Source organism: Cimex lectularius, unplaced genomic scaffold (assembly GCF_000648675.2).
Source record: "Cimex lectularius strain Harlan isolate CLEC.00 unplaced genomic scaffold, Clec_2.1 scaffold118, whole genome shotgun sequence".
NCBI lineage: Eukaryota > Metazoa > Arthropoda > Insecta > Hemiptera > Cimicidae > Cimex > Cimex lectularius.
In genome coordinates, this window is record NW_019392720.1 from 116,884 (window position 1) to 130,681 (window position 13,798).

Here is a 13,798-nt window from a genome sequence, read left to right on the forward strand (position 1 = left end):
ACTAACAGTATCTGAACAAAAGAGTGAGTACTAAGACTTTGTCAGGGGGCTTTGTCCTCTACGCCTACAAACTCCCTGAAAGTGGAGGCTAATATTGAACCTTTACATCTTAGAAGAAGACGGCTAACAAATAAATTCTTAGCTTCTCGGTTGCACGATCCTTCACACCCTGTTGCTGCAGGAATGGATAACCTTGCCTACACATCCCTTGGTGATTTACACAATGCATCCAAAAGACACTCCCCTTTGCTGGAAGCCCATATGCAAATAAAACACATCACCTTGGGTAGACAAATTCGGACCGCTATCTCTACCACCTCCCTTTATTCACCCAATATCATAATAGGCCAACGAGATCTGATAGGAGAAAGAGAATATGTAATAGATTGTTATGAAACCGGACATAGCCCTCTAGCCACAATGGTTTATACGGATGGTTCAAAATCAAAAATGGAGTTGGTGCAGCATTCCTCGACATAAATAACAAGAATGCAACTAAGTTAAAGCTACCCTCCTTTTGCTCTATCTTTTCCGCCGAAGCCATAGCTATAAGGGAAGCAGTTAAGCATGTAATAAATCTCTACCCAACCTATGCTATAATTTTGTCGGATAGTCGGAGTGTTTTATCAGCCTTAAAAAATACGGATTGTCCTCAAGATCCCATCATCACAGAGATAAAACACAGAATGTTGACTTCGAGTAATCGTGTCATAATCCACTTGATCTGTGTGAAGGGTCACAGTGATAATAAACATAACAATCAGGTCGATTTACTGGCAAAAGAGGCTGCAGTTTCGGGAAGTCGTATTGAAGAGATTTCGGTGTCGGATATCACCTTTCATAACAAATCGATTCTGAGGAAAAAATGGCAAGAAGAATACACAGAGGGAAGTAATTCTAAGGGCCTCTGGTATTTTAACATACAGCCAACGATCCAGTCTCCAGCATGGTTGTCTACCGTGAGATGACCGAGAACGTTTTTCACTTGTATATTTAGGCTTAGTTTTAACCATCACCGTCTTCCATCCCACCTCCACAAAAATGGGCCTCCTCCCAAATGGCAAGTGTTCATGTGACAATTCTACAGTGGCAGATGCGAATCATGTTCTTTTGGCCTGCCCACTAAAACTTCAAGGAAGAGAAGATATTTACAAAACACTGGTGAAAAATAAACTGCCACTACCCACCTCAGTTAACTTAATTTTATGGTATATTAAGAACATTGAAAACCTAGATCCCATTTTTACATTTATCCAAAAAAATGCCATAGATATTTAAACAAATTTTAATAAAGAAGGAAAGAATAGTAATATTGGATCAAGTGGACAACGTGGGCAGGCGGCGGCTGGGCCGTGCCTGGCTGGGCGGGCGGTGCGCTGGCTTCTGGCCTCTCGGGCGAGTTTGGCCCTGGGTTGTGGGATGGATGCAGACTTTTCCATGGGTCCTAGGTGCCGTGTAGATGGTTTTTATCCGCATCCATCTGGAATAATCTGTGACAAAGTAAAAGAAGGGTAGAAGGACCTTATGCAGAGAAGAGGCCTGGCGTCCTTCCCGGTTGGCGCTCTCGGCGTTCGGTCTCGGCGAGGTCGGGCTGTGGACTGTCCGCGGGACACTAACAGGAAAACAGGAATGTCTAGATGTATTAATGTACAAGGCAAAAAAAAATTAAAACTTATAAAAATATAACCACAAGTAAAATTCTAGTATATGTGCCTTTTTTCAATTTAAAATAATTAGGCTCATAGATGACTATAGAAAAATGAATTACAATGACGTTAAAAGTTATAGAAAGTTAAATATAACAAAAAAGACTTTTATTATGAGGAGATTTTAAAAATTTAAAATTGATTCTCATCTAAAACATCACAGGAAAATGAATTACAATTAAGTAAAGTTATATAAACTTAAATACATGGTTTTTTCTAAAAATATATAAAATAATTGGTCTTTTTAATTTAAAATGAACTTCTTTTCGCATCAAATTAAGTTGATTTTAACTACAAATTAACACTTTCTTTAAAACAATTAAAAACGTAGAAGATGGAACAACAATTATAACCACACGTAAAATTCCAGTATATTTGCCTTTTTTTAATATAAAATAATTATGCTTTTAGACGATCATGAGAAAATGAATTACAATCCGATATAGCGGTGGGATTTTTTGGTCCCCAGCTTTAATACTCTGTTCAGGAGGTTGATGATGTCAGGCCACAATCAAAAGACTTTCAATGTCCAATTGATTTTATTACCGACCGGTTTCAACCCACTGGGTCATTTTGAAGGTCCTAAAATCAACATTTATGTCAGTTTTAAACAATTGTTACAAAACAGTCAATCTGTACTCACAAATACGTTGTGCAGATGTAATCTTAAAACCAGACATCGCAGCACTTGTTATATTGTACTTTTTTAAAAATCTTAAACTTATACAACAATACAATTAATTAAGGTTTTTAGTTGAGATGAAAAAAAATTAATGGCACGAGAGGGATTCGAACCCACGACCTTCGGCTAGATACGCCGCTGCTCTACCACCTGATCTATCGTGACCTCGATCCACTCGGACATCAACTCCCCATCTCAACCCCACCTTATGAGTTTTCCCTCCTTATGCCATTTTTCAAATGTCGTGTAATCGGTTTGGATTCTCGAAGACAATTGAAATGGCGACGGAGAGCTTTAGTGAAGTGTACTTCATTTTAATCATTAAATTCACTAATTTCGTGGTCCGCTTGACCAATTAATACATTCCAATTAATTAAGGTTTCTAGTTGAGATGAAAAAAAGTTAATGGTCCCGATAGCTCAGGTGGTAGAGCATCGGCGTATCTAGCCGAAGGTCGTGGGTTCGAATCCCTCTCGTGCCATTAACTTTTTTTTCATCTCAACTAGAAACTTTAATTAATTGTAATGTATTAATTGTTCAAGCGGACCACGAAATTAGTGAATTTATACAACAATATTTAATTTTTATCGCACTGTTTCGCTTTTAAGTCACCTACACATATCTAGCTCCTAATGGAAATTTCAACACTACAGTGTCAGAGAGAACCACACCTTTAAGACCCAGGATAACACGGAAATACTACATGTACTAAAAAAAGGAAAAAGGTTAACCTGGTTTGAAAAGATCTTTTTTTCCGGCTAACTACCAGGGTCATCGCCGGCGCCCCACATATAAACCTTTCTCACATTTGTCTTCTTAGCTATCTTACGTGCACATTCTTTTCTGAGTGTTCTTATGCCCCAATTGAACGACTGCTGCCTTCCGATTCACCTAATTCACCCAATAGGAGATTCGTTATCTTGTTTGTTATTACCCTCCCACACGTGATAAATTAAAATACATAGATATAATATTTATACACATTTTCATAATTCCATTCATACTAATTTACTAACCTACACTACAACTACATTGGAGGTCGGAAGATTATCGTGATCTTGCGACCTCCTTCTTTCACACTAATAAATACATTCAAACGGTATTTACAAATTCCGCTCATACACTAACCTATCCTAATCTAAATTGTTGGACGGGCCTGTGGAGTACTCGATATTCCTCGACAGCCAAGTCCTTTCACTCTAATAAATACATTCATTCTGGACAGTTCACTTTACTTCGGAAGTATAGTACCAATGAAATGCCAATGACCCGTCTCTCACTTCATTCTACAAGTTAAAAAGTATTATACAATAAAACATAAAAAAACGGTTATTTTATTAATTCGAGTTATTTTTTAAATATAAAATAATTATTTTACAAAGGGTAAATTTGAGGAAAAAAAGCTATGATGCTATATCCGAATATAAACGTTTTGTTTATATTTCTTCTTTTAAGGGTGTACTAATTAATAATTTTTTAATATTTACTGGCACCACTAGAGTTCGTCCGCACCTTTGCGTCCTGGTACCGAAAATTTGTATGTTTTTCCAGGTTTTATAATCATTCTACTATTTGGGATGTGACATAATGACGTGCCAATGCTTGAGGGCATCTGGGCTGTTGGATCCTATAAAGTTTTTTTTTGTCAGCTCAAACTCCTTTATGCTAGTCTTTGGCACAAGCTGAACTTGAAAGACCGAGAATAGTTTTATTATTCGTACTTTGCGTTTGCACAGAAATATGATCCGGTTCTTTCACTAGTTGTAGAGCCGCTTGTATACCATAATAATTTTATTGTATCTTGTTTTCATTTCTTCTTTTACTTTGTTGTTAAAACATTGTAAGTTGTTACCAAATATGTTCCCGGAGTCAACTTCAGCCCTCATTCCGAAGTAAGGGTATTTGGTTTTTATTTTTATTGCGGTATGTCTGAAATGTTTAGTTTAGTTCAGTTAATTTTTTTCTAGGGCCTGTATGAATTTTTCTTAGCTCTTTTTGGCCGCTAGATCTTTAGCTTCTTGCTCTTTTTTGGGATATGCTTCCAATGGAAGTAAAATTATTCTCAATTATTTATTTAGTTACACTGTCATGAAATACACATCCTGAAGTACACCCATCATAATAAAATCATACATGCCATAAAGCTTTTTTATAATACCATTAGGCCGCAACAATTTTCTTTCGATTATTTCATTTCAAACTACTTTAGTACAACTACTAGAGATGCCCGAAAAAAGTTTAACGGAGCGAGATACGGTGGCGAGTACGAGGCAAAAATCGAATAAAAAACTTGAGAAAGTTTGAGGGAGTTTCAGTCAGCCCATGGGTGTCGTGTGACAGGACAGAGGAGAAACTATCAATGCAGAGCGTTTGCAACTGATTTCTTGTTCCAGCAGCGTTCCCGATTGACAATTCAATGTCCATGTTGATAGTCATGTCTGTGTTTTAACACCTCATAATGCGGTAGACCGTATCCTCTAATGTGGAAATTGGTATGCCAAGGGATGAAATTTACTTATACGAGATGCTTTCTTTAAGGATTTTTTATAAATATAAATACACTAGAGAAAATTTTAAATTGTGGATTTTTGAAGTTTGTGTTGGGATAAAAGTTTTCCGTGTTTCACATATATCGATGAGAGATATGGGAAATGCTATATTTAGCATATAATTAGCAAGGGGAGGCCACAGAAGTGGGATTACCGACTTCAACGAAACTTCATTTTGGTGATACTAGGTTGAAAAATATTTGACCAACAATATTCTTACCAATGGGCCCTAGGATCATTGAAAAAATTAAAATAATATAAATAATTTAATCAGTGAGCAGATGGTGTAAGAAGGAAAGATTGTCAATAAACCCTAACAAAATCATCGTTGGTCCCATTACCAAGAAAAGACCCAATGAAGACTTAAGTGCATTATGCTAATTGAAGTTGAAATTCCTTTCTTTAAAGAGGTTAAATATCAGCGAGTCATTTTTGCTCAAAAACCTCCATGGAATCAACAACTAAATAAAATCACAAATAGAGTAAATATCGCAATTGGTAGATGTAAACGCGTTTCTTGGAAAAGTTGGGAACTAAACCCAAAGTTATAGCTTACAAAGCCGTTGCTAGACCCATAACAGCCTACAGCTCGGTGGTTTGATGGACAGGACAGAGGAGAAACTATCGATGTTTTAACATTATAGGGGAATGTGTGGTGATTAGTGACCGTTAATCGATATTTATTTAGAAATCGTGAGATGCGGTCTGGTGTGATATAGGTTTATCTCACTTTGAGCTCCGAAGATGATCTCAATAAAGATCGAAACGTTGGCTCGATAAAGAAAATGTTTTTCTAAAACATACGTCACACCAGACCGCATCTCTATACAATTATTAACTAACGGTCACTAAACACCACACATAGCGGTCCTCTATTAGTGCAAAGGCTTATCTAGGCCACGATTCCCACTCCTGGGAGAGGAAAAGCCCGGACCTTAAGAATACAGACGAAATTCATTGAAAAACTTTGGTATCTGGTAAAAATCCTTAAGCTTAATGAGGAGTTAGAAAACAATGGATATGCATAATAGACCACTACTGTCGCGGTGCCCAGGTCGTAAAGAGGCTATTTTTTTTTAGTATAATCTACTTCTTAAAAAATCGAGTCAATTGAATTAAACTAAGTAACTAGGAAAAGTACAAAAAGCCATAAGGCTACTTGGAGAATACCTAACTTTTATCCTACCCCCTCTTTATTATCGTAATAAATATAGAATAATTCGAACAATTTATTGATTATTGGAACAGACAACAGTAGCCAACAAATAACTAATAAGCTAAAATGAAAATTCGTAAAATTCATACGATAAATTTAATAAAGGCTTGGGTTGAATTACTTTATTTAAATAAATATCGCTTAGATCATTGCGTAACTGCGTAACACCGAACATCTATGTCAGCCTATTTCATGTTAATAAATCTGTATTAAATTCTGTCGAATTTACTGATATCTAAGGGGAAAAATAGTGAATGTTTGACGTAGAACTTACAAAATGATGTAGTTATAACCTAATTATTGTGTTTGACTCTATCCTCTAGGAACTTTATCCTGCTGAATTCAGTTGTTGTTATGCCAATAAAGAATACTGAACGAAAATACTAAGTGCTTGGAAGTATAATGTCTCATTAATTTTTATTTATTTTCTTTGCAAATATTTTAGGGCAAGAGTTGGGTGTGAAGTTTAATTAACGCATGTTCCAGTTTGAAAATAAGATTCTATCCGCGGGAATCCATATTTTATTTACATTAATTCTCTAACGAATAAATATATTAATATAATATTGGTGGTATCTTTTGAATAAAAAAAATTCTTAAAGAACTGTCAATTATTTATCAGTCGAGTCTGAATTTTTTGCTAAATCTTGAAACAATTCCTTTATAAAGATGGTCCAATTTGATGCCATTTGTTGGCGTTAAGTCTCAATAACCGGCCGTGTTGTAAGTGATTAGGGCCTTTAAAGACCTACTTAGGGCTTTCCTTTGTCACTATAGGAAGAACACTTTCCTAATGCCCCCAAACACGCAGACTTATTAATCTCTGACCCTCCCACGAGTCCATTTAATTTCTTGTTCGGATAAGGAATGTCTAAGATGACATGATAAAGGGATGAGATATAGGAGAGGGAAAACTCATTTTAATAAAAGGAACTGTTTCGGGGAAGCCGGGAGCGGAGAAAACTGACCATTATCTCTTAGCCCCCCTTCATAACCACATAATTTTAACTAGATGCTTATCTACCTCTTTTATTATCGTATTCATCAGTCTAAGTAAATTCCGAAAGGATGACAGTCTATTTCATTCAAAAACGACATTATATTATCGATTTTTTTAAACGTTTATTATTATGAATAAGCTAATAGATGAATTAGTGTTGGCACTTCTTTGATTAACTCACAAAAGATATCGATTTTGTATTATATATTGTCTTCACAATAAAAAAGTTAATATAATAAAAATATAAATATATAATAAAAAGTTAGTTTTAGGTTTGTTACATACATAAATATATGAATGTACAAATGTGTGGTGATTAGTGACCGTTAATCGATAATTATTCAGAAATCGTGAGATGCAGTCTGGTNTTGCATTGTATAAATTCACTTTTCCACATCCTAAATGTATTTGTTAAATGTAAACAATGTTTGTAAATCCCAGGCCCTGAAGATGATCTAAAAAAAGATCGAAACGTTGGCACGATAAAGAAAATGTTTTTCTGAAACCTACATCACACCAGACCGCATCTCACGATTTCTGAATAAATATGAATGTACGCATTTCTTTAATTTATAAAAAAATTGTAAACAGAGTGCACTTTCCGAAATCCAGAAAAGCCTCCCATCAAATCAAACCTGGCATTGCCTGAAAAATTTCCTTTGTGTCTGTTGACCCTAATTTCAACCAGGATATGAAGGCATTGTGGGAAATGTACTACCCGACAAACTTGACGTAGATGTTGTCTCACACCATTGGGAAAGAACCACACTTAAGCATACACCCATTGTGCTGGAGGAGAAATGAACCAATGGCTGGAGAGAAAAAACACTCAGGACTAACCCATAATGTTTGAAACAAAAAAGGCTAACATAAAACAGAAAGAAATTGAAGAAGACCTTCTCACGACTTGAAAATACATTCTGCCAAACAGAAGCAAACCTTTCAGAAAACCTATGAGACTGTTAACATTCAGAAACTTAGCAAAAGCCAAGAACGCTTAAGTACATAAGCCAAGGTACAAAGGGACCGCGGTGGCCAGGTGGTTCTGAGGTCGAACCCTGGCACAGCCCGTGGTTTTTCAATTAAAATAATGTGAAAAATGTATTGTGAAGTAGTTTGACTTTTCTTCCGCGACACCCAACGCATAGCTTGATGTTACGTCCTTCTTACTTACTTATTCAGAAATCGTGAGATGCGGTCTGGTGTGATGTAGGTTTCAGAAAAACATTTTCTTTACCGCGCCAACGCCAAAAGTAACGTATATAAACATAAAACAGCCNGCATCTCACGATTTCTGAATAATTATCAATTAACGGTCACTAATCACCACACACTTCTTACTTATTTTGACAGAAATTACTTTTTTTACAAATGAAGGCGCACACAAAAGACTAGTTGCCATAAAAAAATCGATGATATTCCATGGTATTGACAGGTACGGGCAATGAAGTTATATATATTCATATTATAAAAGACATCAGCACTGAAGATGGTGAGGAGACGAAAGACGATAAACTGACTCAAATAAATGGAAACAACCAAACAAACTGTTCATCACTCTGTGGTTACCAAGAAAAATTCTACAAAAGGTGTTCATATTTACATAATTAATACATTTGAAGAGATGCGTCAAGTTCATGCTACAAAGACTGAGAACTGAAGAATTCGAGAGGTTGGAACGAAACCTGACAGACCTAACGAGCTAGGATAAGATGGCCTAACTACAGATTCAACACCTGCAGACCGCAAGAAAAATTCTGACAAGCGTCCCTCATATTTACATAACAAATATAAAATAATTATTATTTAGAGAGAAAGCTCGAGGTTATAGGTCATTGACCAAGCACTGAAGATGCGAGAAGCCGAAAGGCTTCTGAAAGACCAAACAAGCCAGGATAAACTGACCAAAATAAACGGAAACGACCAAACAACAGGTTCATCACCCTGCAGACCCTAAGAGAAAATGTTACTGTCGATGCTTATATTTACTAATCAACAAAAATATGCAATAATTTAAAGAGAAACGTAAGGGCCTACGACACAGTCCCGGCAATGAAGATGAAAGAAGTCAAAATCAATTACAAGTTGATCACACGCGCGCACAACTTGGAGAAATCTCACGGGCACTGGAGGCGATTTCCATTAGACAGACCAAACCAGAGAGGATAGGGAAACACAAAATTATCGTTACCGGCCAAATTACTCTTGGAAACGATGTTATCCGCGGGGATGTGTAACCACCACGCTGGTTTGCATTTATTAATATTACTAGTACGGAAAATTATTCAAACAACAATCTGTTAGGCTTATTGAAGTGAGTAAAATATTAATTTATTGGAGTTTTCTATTAAATGGAAAAAATATGAAGGACATAATGCCTGAAAAATAACGTGTTATCATCAATAAAAATAAACGACACATCAAAACTTGATCAATCAATGGACGATTAACCAATTAATAGAATTGTTATTTTAATGAAAACTGACATTTTTTCTGACCAACTTATTAACATAAAGTTGTATTTTTATCATAATATTCCTGATATATTCAGTTTTGATATTATTTCAGCAAATCCAGACCAATACAGGCGAAGTTATTGTAATTATTTTATTAATGTGCTTAATTTTAAACTGTGATTTATGATATTTTGTTATTATATTTCATTTTTACTTGCCCTATTAGCCAAAGTGATTACTTTAAATGACGTAATATTTTTATGCAAAGTATGGTTGCGTTGAAAAATTAGCGTCACGAGGGGGGCTTGAACCCACGACCTCCGGATCAGCATCGTGCCCTCTCGTGACACTATTTTTTCAACTCAAATATTCTTTGCGTTTTTAAATTTTTTTAAAAAGGATTTTCCTTATTAATTATTTAACAAAGCACTTTACTATGGTCGTTATCAAAATTTTTCCTTTACGAATGTTTATTGCTTATACTAACTGTTGAAGAATAAAAATGTCAACTCAGAGTTCATCAAGGATTCAATAACCTCATCAGACTACAATACCCAGCTGTAAAACTCAAAATAAAAATACACAACTTTTTATGTATTTTAATGAGAGTACATACAGGGTGAGTTTAACTTCTGTTCCCTTTTTTTCTATCGAAATCTTCAGGATTGTAAGAAGGCTCAATGAAAAAATGAAAAACACTCAGGGCCTGGCACCTGGCTCGCTCACTTCTTACCACAGCTCAGAAATGGTCAGGCTTCAATTCGTACGGGAACATGTGAATTGGACGTAGGAAAATTGGAGTTCTCTTTACAGATGAGGTGAGAGTTCACCTCAAATCTTCAGATGGGCGTAATTTCTATGGAGACACTCAGGAGAAAGGTAAGCCCCAGGCTGTATGGTATCTCCGGTGGCATTCCATGGTGGGTCAGTGATATTCTGGAGTGGCATTTCTTTCAATTGAATGTTGTGCGAGGAAGATCTCCAACTTCACAGAGGTACTTAGAAGACAATCAAAGAACTGAAGTGCCATTTGACCCCCCCCCTCACATCGGTGAGAGAGTCTTGCTAATGCAGGATAATGCTAAGCCCCATAGGGCAGGTATTGTGGATAATGGAATTGAGTGCTTGATGTGGCCAGCTCAAAGTACAGATTTGAACCCAATCAAACATAATTGGGACCAACTTAAGCATAGAGTCGACGGTGAATCCCAGGACTTAACCCCCTAGAACAGTTGAAAATGGCTGTTCTTGATGAATGGAAAAGATTTCCTCAAGATTTTATTAAAATTCTTTTCCAAGGAATGCAAAGGCTTCCTTTAATGGATGTGATTGGTGCAAGAGGTGGAAATATCCGATATTAAAGAAGACAAAAAAAGTTTTTTTTTATTTATTTGTTCTTTAATCGATAATTGTTTTTTAGGAATAACGTGGTGCTGAATTGACCTAGCTGTTGAGAGCATCCCCCCCACAGCCCAAACTTGGTGGCTGGATGGATAAGAATGAAATCTGCCCCCAAACTGCCACCTCAAGGGGGCAGGTGATTCTCGAGTTTGCCAGCAATTTATTGTAAGTAGCAAATGCTGGAATCAGTTGAATAATAATATAACTTTGGGTGTCGGTGGCCGCAACGGTTTAGGCGTTGACACAGCGCTCATCACTGTAAGGTGAAGGTCCCGGGTTCGAATACCTACATACAAATTCGAATACATATATACAAATGGGCTTTTTTTTTCAAAAACACCGGCACCCTGAGGGTTTATATGACCTCTGATGTTGCGAACCCTCGTAAAGTACAGGACAAAATTAACAGTTGCTAGATTCAACAATGCACTTTAATATGATCGTTATCACAATTATTCCATTGCCAATATTTATTGTTTGTATTTACTAACTGTTGCAAAATAATAATACAATAATAATAATAAATTTTTATATTTTATGAGTACAGGACAAAACTTGATAGTTGATAGAATAATATATATTTTCAAAATTTGGCTGGCCATATTTCCCTGTTACTTAAATTCAGTTTAAAAATAAATAAAAATATAGATAAGGAATAACTGTTAAGAAGAAAAATTGCCAGAAATGCCATTTTGATAAAATTCTATCGGAAATGAGAGGATGTAGATGTATTGAAAACAGGCAGTTATGGGGAGAAACGAAACGCCGCGTTAGCGTGTGAAGTCGGGGTCAAAAGAACATCCCCATATGAGAGGTTTTGTGACTGGGGCAGGGAGAGGATAGGTAATCAATAAGTGGTGAGCCATCTGTCCCGTAGAGCGATAAACAAGAGGAAAGTGTTTATCATGTTGACTCCCCTTTATCGTGGCTAAGATAATGAAAAATCAAGGGATAGACAACCACTAAACCTCCTGATAACCCATCTAGCACAAGATTGACAACGCTCGCAGTTAAAATCCTCCCCTTATTGAATGCCTTCCGAGTGTCAACTTACTTGAAGGTCGAATGGATATTGGCTTGTCCGCTATGATCCGAACCGGACTTTTACAACTTATTCTAGGGCATAAGTTCAACAAATTAAACAACCGGTGCGATCAATTTAGATCTACTTCTAGAAAATATAACAGCTCGAAAAGAAATAATAATATACGGTGTGTCCCATGAACAGTCATCAATACTTCAGAAGTTACCCTACATGTCAAGTGGAAGTAAAAAGTCCCTATTGTCCAAAGTCTGATTGTCAATTGTACTCGAAATATTTCACTTTTCACGTACCTTTGACCATTTTATTTCATTACAGAAAAATCAAAAACCATAAAAAAATTAAATTTATTTTTTGTAGGCCTTACTTTTTGAAGGTGGTTTTTTTTTGTATAAATTTTTATTTTTTTTAAATAAAATTCATGATTTTGCGACGTTTCGGAGTTCCTGTGCCATTTTCAAGTAACATATTTTATTTTTGCAAAATAAATTAGCGGTAGCCCTCGAGAATCACCCACCCCGGGGTTAGACCTCGGTCTTATCCGTCCAGCCACTGAGGGTGGTGGGGCTACCGACAGCTAGATCATTGCGCTCCCAACGCAATTAGTTCCTAAACCCAAACCCATTCACTCTCTCACTCACTCTTAAATACATTCTTTCATATTTACATACCTTTCGTACCTTTACATTCATTCACATACTCATTTAGGGAAGTAGAGTACTCGATATTTCTCCATCACCTTTTATACTTATTACATAAGTAACCTAATTGAGGGTCGATAGGGTATTCGATATTCCGACATCTCTATTCACACAAATAAGTACATTCACTTTCAACACATGCTAGGGACATGAAACAATGGTCGTGAGATGCGGTCTGTTGTGACGTAGGTTTTAGAAAAACATTTTCTTTATCATGCCAACGTTTCGATCTTTATTGAGATCATCTTCGGAGCTCAAAGTGTTTGATTTCCGTGTACATGTGTCATTCTTGTCTGTCGTGTTGAGAGTGCCCGTACATATACATACAATAGCACATCCCTGCTTCCTCCAAAAATCGAAACAGGGGACCCAAATACACGCTGATTCAGTCCACGAATTTAATTTTTAATGTTTTATACACCTTTCCTTCGTTAAATAGCGCATTTTTATAAAATAGCTAATGTTTTAGAAGACAAAACCCATTTAATCTGGAATTTCGAATCATTTTTAACAATTTACAATGATCTGTGACGACAGACGGATTGTATTACATGTTGTACATACTTTTATAAATACGTTTCATTGGTATGCACGAAATTGTAAATAAGATTTTTCTATCTATTTATCTATAATTTTACGATAGGTAAAAATAAACCTACCTAACTAGCCAATAAAAAATTCGTCTCTTAGGATATTGTTAAACTAAAGTTAACCAAAGAATAATAAATATTTTTTTATTCGAATTTAATATAAAAACAATATAGTGCAGTATAAAGCATTTCAACTATAACAAAATTGTTATTCAGATATCGTGAGATGCGGTTGGGTGTGATGTAGGTTTCAGAAAAACATTTTCTTTATCGTGCCAACGTTTCGATCTTTATTGAGATCATCTTCAGGGCCTGGAATTTACAAACAATGTTTACATTTAACAAATACATTTAGGATATGGAAAAGTGAATTTATACAATGCAAAATATATTTTATATTCAAACAAAGTATTTCTACTCACTCAAAGTGTTTGTCTTCTGTGTAATTGTGCCAT

General features: G+C 35.9%; 1 protein-coding gene across 1 annotated transcript in view; it reads left to right on the forward strand.

Moving 5' to 3' along the window:
• Positions 1 to 11,152: 11,152 nt before the first annotated feature.
• Positions 11,153 to 13,798, forward strand: part of LOC106672766 (homeobox protein prospero) — a 129,003-nt gene continuing 126,357 nt past the window's right edge. The window contains exon 1 of the mRNA XM_024226622.1: positions 11,153 to 11,175. The gene's annotated coding sequence lies outside the window, so the exon portion shown is untranslated. The remainder of the gene's footprint in view (positions 11,176 to 13,798) is intronic.